This window comes from Oreochromis niloticus, linkage group LG23, assembly GCF_001858045.2.
Source record: "Oreochromis niloticus isolate F11D_XX linkage group LG23, O_niloticus_UMD_NMBU, whole genome shotgun sequence".
NCBI classification, from domain to species: Eukaryota; Metazoa; Chordata; class Actinopteri; order Cichliformes; family Cichlidae; genus Oreochromis; species Oreochromis niloticus.
Window position 1 is genome coordinate 11,008,421 of NC_031986.2, and position 8,931 is coordinate 11,017,351.

At 38.3% G+C, this 8,931-nt stretch overlaps 1 long non-coding RNA gene across 1 annotated transcript; it reads right to left on the bottom strand.

The window, feature by feature from the left end:
• Positions 1-284: 284 nt before the first annotated feature.
• On the bottom strand, positions 285-7,624 carry LOC102076658 (uncharacterized). Its single transcript, XR_265942.4, has 3 exons — positions 7,346-7,624; positions 6,755-6,867; positions 285-362 (listed from the first exon to the last, which is right to left on the bottom strand). It is a non-coding gene; the product is annotated as an uncharacterized LOC102076658 (long non-coding RNA).
• Positions 7,625-8,931: the final 1,307 nt, after the last annotated feature.

Genomic DNA, 8,931 nt, shown 5'->3' on the forward strand with positions numbered 1-8,931 from the left:
GGCTATCTAACAGAGGTGCACAAAGAGAGAGGAGGCTGGAAATTCAATCTATACTGCGGCATTACACATTTAGGTTCAGTCTATACACATATGTTTAAAAAATCAAAGTTAATAACCTTGTCTCCGTTCCAGACATGCAAAATAAACAATATATGCATAAAATGTATATAAAACAATAACATTTGGGGATGTTGCTATGCACCGTTGCCAGCAAGGAAAAAAAACATATAGTTCCATGAGCTCTGGGAAAGAAGATGGAGTCTCAACTCACCCACGTTGATGGGGATTTGCAGCTCAACACCTAACAGAACAGACATATGGCTTAGTGGTGTGGAGCTGAAATCTCTCAGAAGCAAGAGAGACTGAAATAAAGAAAAGAATGGAAAAACACACTGATGCAATGACATAGAAAAGAAAAATATATCAAGCAGGAGATTCATGGGTTTTATTTGACAAGGTTAGAGCCACTAGAGAGTAAAAATCTCGCTAAATGAGATGTATCCAAAAAAGTACACATCATAGAAAAAGAGCAAGGAGATACCATAGGTTGAGCCAAAGAGGTGGGAGAGACCAGATCTTCTTGGTTTGCAGGTCCACTGGGAGGTCAGACAGAGTAAAGTAAGAGAGCAGCTGCAGCTGGCAGGACACAGAGCCAGCTCCAAGGGAATACCCCTAACTCCCCCAACTAATACTGCAGTTCACTTTAGGCTGGCTCATGCACTTGAGGGCGTCCGTGACACTGGGCAGTGTGTGTAAAAAGTGTGATTAGTAATTAAAATTCTAAAACCACATCCTTCCACTGATTAATATCGTGGCTGTCGATCAAGAAGTCAAGCTTTCCAGACTAGACACAGACTAGACACAGACTAGACACAGACTAGACACAGACTAGACACAGACTAGACACAGACTAGACACAGGGCAACAAAATGCAAATGAAAGTCTGAGTAACTCCTACAGATTATATTCATAAGCATAAACTGCCACCTCCAGTGTGTTTTGTTGGAATGCCAACAGGATTTCTAAAACAAGGAAATTAAGGTTGGGGAAAAAGCAGAAATGTATCCTGTAATTCTTGTTGGTGTTGACCACATTTTGTTGTTGTTTGAAGTGTAGGAGTTGCACTGTATCTTTAAAGGTAAATCAAGTTGCTCCATGTAATTTGTCACTATACTCTAAGTTTCCAACGATATTGGATAAACTGTGAATGGATATTTTGCCCAGGATCAGTAACTTCCTGAAGCAGCTGTGGGCGATAAAACACATTTCTTGTACAGATTAAGCAGGAAACACATGGCGTGCTTATGAGCTTTAGAAGTGCTGGTAAGATCATTTCATTACCTTCTATCAGAGTCTGGCTAGCAGTCTACTTTCTCCATGCTATGCTATCGTATATCTTAGAGCAGGTGGAAGTCATTCCTTATCAACAGATGCCATCGTAAAGCAACTGGAACCAGAGTTGGTACCAGAACATGTGGACTGGGTGGGCAAACAAAATTTAGATGTACATTTAAAACGTTATTCCAATCCTATGTAATTCATTGTTGACAGGCTACACAACAAATTCCAGTATAAACAATCTACTTTAAATCACATCATGAATCAGTATCCATAATAGAAACCATTCAAGCAGGGATGGCACAGATTAAATTTTCTGGGCCTTAATCCTCCATTCACCCATTTTCTTCCACTTATCCAATTCATTGAACTGGACCATGGAGCTTGGTTGTTATTGCGATAATATTTTCATTACCAAACTGTGACTTAATTTGACTTATAGTTGTAAAGCTATATCAGTAGAATTCAGCTGCTGGGCCACAGTTACCTTTGGTTTTTATATTTCATAGATGCAGCAACAGCTAATTTGAGAAACATCGAAGGATCCTGAATAGAAATATATAGGAAAATTTTTTAAAGGCAAACATGGCAGCAGTCCTGTCGCTGGCCCCAAAGAGCCGATTAACACCATAACCAGTCATGCTGCTCTGCTGATGCATGCACTATAGTGAGTCACGTCTGTTTCAGCTGATTGGTGGAAGCCTCTCTACTTGTCATCACAGGTAAGTTTTACATAATGGAAATTACCGTGGTTGTAGGACGATCCAAAACTCTGATAGTGTTGGCACTCTTGGAGTGAGCTGTCAGTAAAGCTGTAATGTGGTGTAACTTTCCACATGTGTTTCAGAAGTAAAATTTGAAGTGGAGAAAAAAAACAACCCTAAAAGTTATTTTGGAAAATAACTGCCCAGAGCTGTTGCCAAAATGGTTGCCCAGAGGCAAAACCTGCCTCTAGAATGCCAGAACGACTTCTTGTTGCTTTAAAAACCTTTGATTTTGCACCTTTTATTACAACTAGTTCGTTAATATAAACAATACAAAGATAGATAAAGAGCCACAGAGGGAAACTTATATAACAAAACCAATAAGCCACCCCTAAAGCAGTGTCAGCATGTTCTCTGTTTGAACCTTTGCTGTGTCTTTAAACTGCCCCAACTGTGAAAACCCATTTCCCCACTGCCAGCAAATGAACTGATGAGAGGTATTCTCAAATCCCCACACCACCTCGAACACATACACAGACAAGAAAACAAATTTTTCTGAACTTAGCACACACTTTTCCCAGACTTTAATGCGAATGAAGCGAGACCCTGACATCACTCATGTTACACTTTGAGACAGACATCTGAACCCACAGGATTAGTCTGGTGTTTCCCACGCACACATATATTGACATCATCTGGTGCCAGCCAAGGCCGCAGTGCATAAACTGTATGTGTGTGTGCAAATGTTTCTGTAAACCTTATTGTATATATGTTTTTGTGCATATTCATGTTGGTTTTCTCATCAAGGACAAGGCCACCTGTGAGTAGAAAAGTAGATGGTAGCATGGAAATTATGCCACCTAAGCTTCATTGGATATTACACTAAGAGTTAGTCAACCTCTATTAAAGTCTCCTGTTGTTTCTTAGTGTCAGCAATAAAATTGGATTCAAAATTAAACATAGATGATATTCTGTCCTCTAGGCAACCACCAAGATCCCACTGCCTACCAGTGTTGCCAACTTAGCGACTTTGTCGCTATATTTAGCGAGTTTTCAGACCCCCTAGCGACTTTTTTTCTATAAAAAGTCGCTAAAAAAAGACGTGAAAGTGCATATCGCTTTTACTCTCAACAAGCAGCGGGTGCTGTAACGCAGTCAGTTCTTCTTTTACTCTTTTACTCTTATGCTGTTTTGTGGATCACAAGGTTTAAAACTACTTATAAACACACACACACAAAGTAACGCCACCAGAGTGCCTATTTCGGGTCACTTTTGCCGGTCCAAGCCCGGGTGAAGGAGCAGGGTTGGAATTGTGACATTAAAAAAAACAATAATTGCTAAAAGAAATTTAATTTGTAGTTCTAAATAAACTCTAAATGCACTTAGGACGTTTTTTACTCACTTTATGTCTCTTCCACGATGTTATTTCTCTCTCCAACAACAATTACATTAGCGTGACCAATTATGCAAATTAGGTGATGACGTCATTTAGCGACTTCTAGCGACTTTTAGGACAGCCAATAGCGATTTTCCTTACTGAGGAGTTGGCAACACTGCTGCCTACAGACATTCGGTAACACTCAACCAAATAGGCTGGTCATTGGACAGTGTTAATAAATATCTTTAACTAAATATGAAAGTATTCTACATGTCCTAGTTTACATTATGAAACAAGTTATTATGAGTGAGAATCTCTCGAATGTCTAATACTTTTCCACTACACAGTCGTCTTCTACTTTGGTTAGGTTTTTTTTAACAACCATTTATTAAAACTTAAGGTTTGCTTTTTGTTTAATTTTTTCTGCAATTCTAGTTGAGTGGGCAGAAACACAACACAACCCGGTTGATAACCTAAAATACAGCAGGCACAGAAAAATCCAGAAGCAAACACGGAAACATCTACAGAGGCAGAAACACAAACTGACATGGTCGTAATACCCAAGATAAGAAATGTGCAAAAGCAGGAAAACACAAAGCCTAGAAGAAAGAAATGTGAAACATCTATTATGGCACAAGCACAAACAAAAATGGTCATTAGACTCAAGATAAGAATTTTGCAAAGACTGAAAAATGAGCATGAAAAATCCAAAAGACAAAATCCTGGGCCAACTACATCTATAGAAGCTCAAAACAACATGGCTGATGGACCAAAACCAAGAAAAAGCACAAATGCAATAAAACGCTGAAGCAACTTCTGAAAGAGAAAACCCTGAATCTTTTACCATTTCAGAAGAAGCAAAGCAGGACATGAATATGGAGACTCGGGGAAATGTGAATGCTAACCTCAGAGGACAAAACCCTTGGCCTAATGGAGGGACTTGGCAACATCAGCCAAATCCCAGATTTACACCCCTTCAGGGCAGAGTCCAGTATAATCCATGGGACGAGACTGCTGCTCTCAGACAGCAACTGCAAGCTTCCCACTACCATCAGAATGAGCTTTATTAGAAACTGGTAGCTGCTAACAAGAAGGCTTCAGATTACCAGTCTCAGCTGAACCAACTTCATGCACAAATGAACCACGACAAAACAAAGGATGAGGAAACAATTAAAGAGCTCATAGAGCAGCTGGAGGAGGCTTCTAGTAATATGCCTGATAACAACAGTGAAACTGAAGTTTCCACAAACAAGGATCCCGTAATTATCAATGTGGATGATGTGATCCTTACCCTGCAGGAACAAATCAACCACCCTAACACAAAGCAGCACATGGAGTCCTCCATCCAAACCACAGAGGCTTCAAACACGGACTTTGTAGGCCTCAAATCTTCTAAGGAGGCTGAATTTGAGGTCCAATGCAGGAATCAACAAGAGCAGATAGAGATGCTCCACCAACAGTTCATAGAAGCTGAAAACCAACTGAAAGAACAGGCAGTTAAACATAGGTAGGATCAGGAGACACTCAACAAGGAAATCAGTGACCTGAAATCCCAGCTCTGCTCCAACAAGGCCCTATATGATTTGATGGTAGAGACACTTGACCAAGAGCTGATAGAAGCCAAAGCTTCCTATGTTAAGATCATAGAGGAGCAAAAAGAACAAAATTCCACCATTGCAAATGAAATGCAAAAAGCAGAGGTGGAGAAGGACTTACTTCAAGAAAAAGACACTGGGGAACAAGACAAGGAAGAAAAAGAGGATATATTATCACCGACTGCAAGCTGACTGAAGTCGAAATTGAAACTAAGACCGTGCCAGAGAAGAAAAACAAAAAAGAAGAAGCACAACTGGCTGATTTGGCTTTTCACCTAATTGGCCTCAACATCATGTCCTAAAAATCATATTTATATACAACTTGAAAAAAACTGGCCAGTGAACTTATCAGTCATACAGTAACAAATCATTCCTCTTTTCTCACTCCCACCCGGTCGCAGCAGATGACCTCCCCTCCCTGAGCCTGGTTCTGCTGGAGGTTTCTTTCCATTAAAAGGGAGTTTCTCTTCCCCGCTGTTGCCAAGTGCTTACTCATAGGGGATCTTCAGATTGTTCGGGCTTTTGTTAAACCAGCCACTGATAAGTTTACTGGCATCATATGTGTAAATGGATGATTTGTGATAAAGTGAGGAATCATCAATTTAAAAAGTACTAAAAACAGTACAAAAAACAAATTCTAAAAAATTTGGAAAAAATAAAAGTGGATGTGTAATTTTTTTTCATATAGATTTCAGATAACATGTCATTTATTGTCAACATATTTTTGTTACATTTGTTACAGTTCAAGTCTTATAACTTGCTGGCGTAAAATCTTCTTCAAATTACGCCTTAAAAAAAACGTCCTTTCTGGAAGACTGAATTGTCCTAAGAAGGATTCTGTTTGGGTGTGCGCAAGCACCAGATTAAACCAGTGCAGAGAGCATGGCTTTAATTGCCAATTAGGAAAAAGAGAAACCCAATTACGTTCAAAGGAAAATGCTGAATACATGTTTCTTTGTCAGAAAGTCATTCAAACTTTAGGATGATGTTCTGTGAGCTACACCAAGTAGCATAAGAAAGTTTTAACTAGCTCAAGGGAAAATTAATGACAAGTAATGGAAAACTTAGCAGCGTCTGCATTTTATGGAAAGGCTTGATTGGTATATACACTCAGGTAATAAGGTAAAAAAGCAACAGCAAACTAAATGCACCTTTGTCCTTTAACACCACTCGAGGGCACAGTGGGTGCTGTTTTGCAGCTTCGGGAGGACTGATTCAGCGCTGTTCAGTATTCAGTATTAGAGAAGCCTCTGAAAACGAGGTTACTTTCCAAGCAAAAACCTCTGCTTGTACTCACTGACTGTAAATCACAACAAAAAAGACAATAATAAGACAAGACTACTACTAAGTGACACCAGAGGCTAGGGGAAGAGGAGCCACACTTGTTCTTGGTACCTCTCTTCATGTACCAGTATGACAAGTCCTGAGTGCTCCATCTCAGCCACTGAGCCTGGTCAGAACCTATTCTGAGGAAAAATGTGATTTTTGTTGCTGTTTTTTGCTTTTAAGCTAAAAATAAAATGAATAAAAATAGAAAGTTTAAAAAAGAGAAAGCTGAAGTGGAAAATCACTTGCAAATAAACTGAATTTAATGGATTTGGATGGACCATTGAAAGCCAGCAAGAAAGAACAGAGTTTTGGTAGTTGCACACACAGAACACCATTCATTTGCAATAAGGTGGTTTAGTATTAAAATAAAATACATTGAAAAACTAAATCAGTCAAAACGTTAAACTCACTTTTTGTAGAGAGAAGGTGATCAGGGTTTTTCTTCATCTGCTCTGGATCATCACCAGCTTGTAAATTCACCCTTTTTCACTCAGTGAAGTTTTTCTTTTTGTTGGCTATTCCTCTGCACGAGAAAACCAAAGTGAGTAATCACAGGTGAAGTATGGGATATTTTTCTAGTGCAGGGTTTTGGCGATAGCTGTTGATCTCAAATAATATCTAACGATCTGAATGCTGGAAAAAGACACACAAACATCTCTGCTTACTGTTAGGCTTAAAGCTTGCTATAGACATAAAAGTTTATAATATGTCAGCAGCATCCCCTTAAGGCATATAACAGCGCTGTATACCAGCACTGCTCTTATATTATACTTCAATAAAGATATAGCTATGATTTAATCACATAAGCTCAACAGTGATACAAAAATATGCCACATACTTAAAAATCACCTGCTCAGCATTACAGAAATCACATTTTCCAAGACACAGTTACAGAGAAAAAAAATGTCTGTCTTCAAACGTTAACTAAATATTTCCATGTGCTATAACTTAAACAAAATGATACATGTGCCAAGGTGAAACTAAACTTTAAGTAACCTTACCACTGTTTTCTGTTAACCAGCAAATTGGTCTATGCTGGTCAGCTAGCCAAAAGTCTTTATTTTAGCAGCCCAAATCAGAGGCTAGTTTTAGCATTTGTTAGCATCTTAAAAGAAGGTCAGAGGCTAAAACTGGAGGCTAAAACCCTTTGAAGGCTTAAGTAGAGGTAAATGTAAAATATAAGTATTATTATAGAACTTATTAAGTCCTAAAATAACTCCTTTCTGCCTATATGTCAGTAGAACCATGAAGTGTTCACTTTTCCCAGTTATCTATAGCTGACTTCAGCTTATTAGCTAGCTAGAAGTCACAGCTGTGTAAAACCCAGAGAGAAGTGGAGAGCTATTTATGAATACTGGTCTTTACTTCACTGGAGGGCAAAACTGGTGGTATCATAGCAAAAAATAATTTTAGTATTCACTAAAATGAAAAGCTTATGTCATGTTAGAGCTAAAAAACGATTATTTTAAAAAAGTTGTTTGTGAATATTTTGCTGACTCATGTGGATACAGAAAACACCAGTTAATAAATTAACAATTCTTTCTAAATAAAAATGTTCAATCTTTTTGAAACACAATAATTTAATTTAATTAAATAAAATGTGAAGGCATTTTCTCTAGCACCAGAGTCCAAAAATGAAGCCTGTCAGTATTCTTACCCCTAAAATGCATTGCAGTAGTTAAGAAATACGGAAAACTCCTGCAATTCCTTCACATTTATACAGTGCATTGTACTGTATTTTTATGGATTTGCATGTGTCAGGGGTTATGCTGGTTTGAAAGCAGATTCTTTAACCGTAATCCGGTTCTGGGTGAGTAATTTAGCATTTTTTCTTCTTACTAAACTGTAAAAAAAAAAATGCATTTAGATTCTGGCTACTGATCCTGAGCAGCATCCTGATCTGGTCATTTGATACATTGTGTTGCACTGAGGATTTCTTCTCCACTCACATCTTTTCTCTCCCCACAAGTTTATGAACAACTGCAATATTTAATGTATATTTAGTCTGCGTTTTGTTCTGTCTTTCTTCTTTTCTTTCTTCTTCTTTGTCCTCAGCAGATGGCTGTCCATCCCTGAGACTGGTTCTGCTTGAGGTTTCCTCCTGTTCCAAAGTGCTTGCTCAAAGGAGGTTGTTTAGTTATTGAGGTTTTTTCCAGAATTCCATAGGGTATTTTACCTTTCAGTGTAAAGCACCTTAAGCTGAATGTTGTTGGGATTTGGTGCAATATAAATAAACCTGAACTGAATTTAATTAATCTAGATAAGAAAACCCACAATGAAATTTCAAATGAATCAATCAATCAGTCATGGATCGGCCTTCCTAAATCCTGGATCTCACCAGTGTGGGTTCAGCTTGACACAGAAGAAAAGGCATCCAACATCCAAAGAAGAGCTTTAAATGTCCTTCAAGAAGTCTGGAGGACTATTCCTGAAGATTAACTAAAGAAAGGGAAAGAAAGCTGCTTTAGATTTCAGGCTTTGTTGACGAATAATGGTGGACATACCAAATATTGACTTTCAAGCTCATTAGATTTGTACAAACTCGTTTTTGCCTTATGTAATGTATTTGGATGTATGTTTGCACATG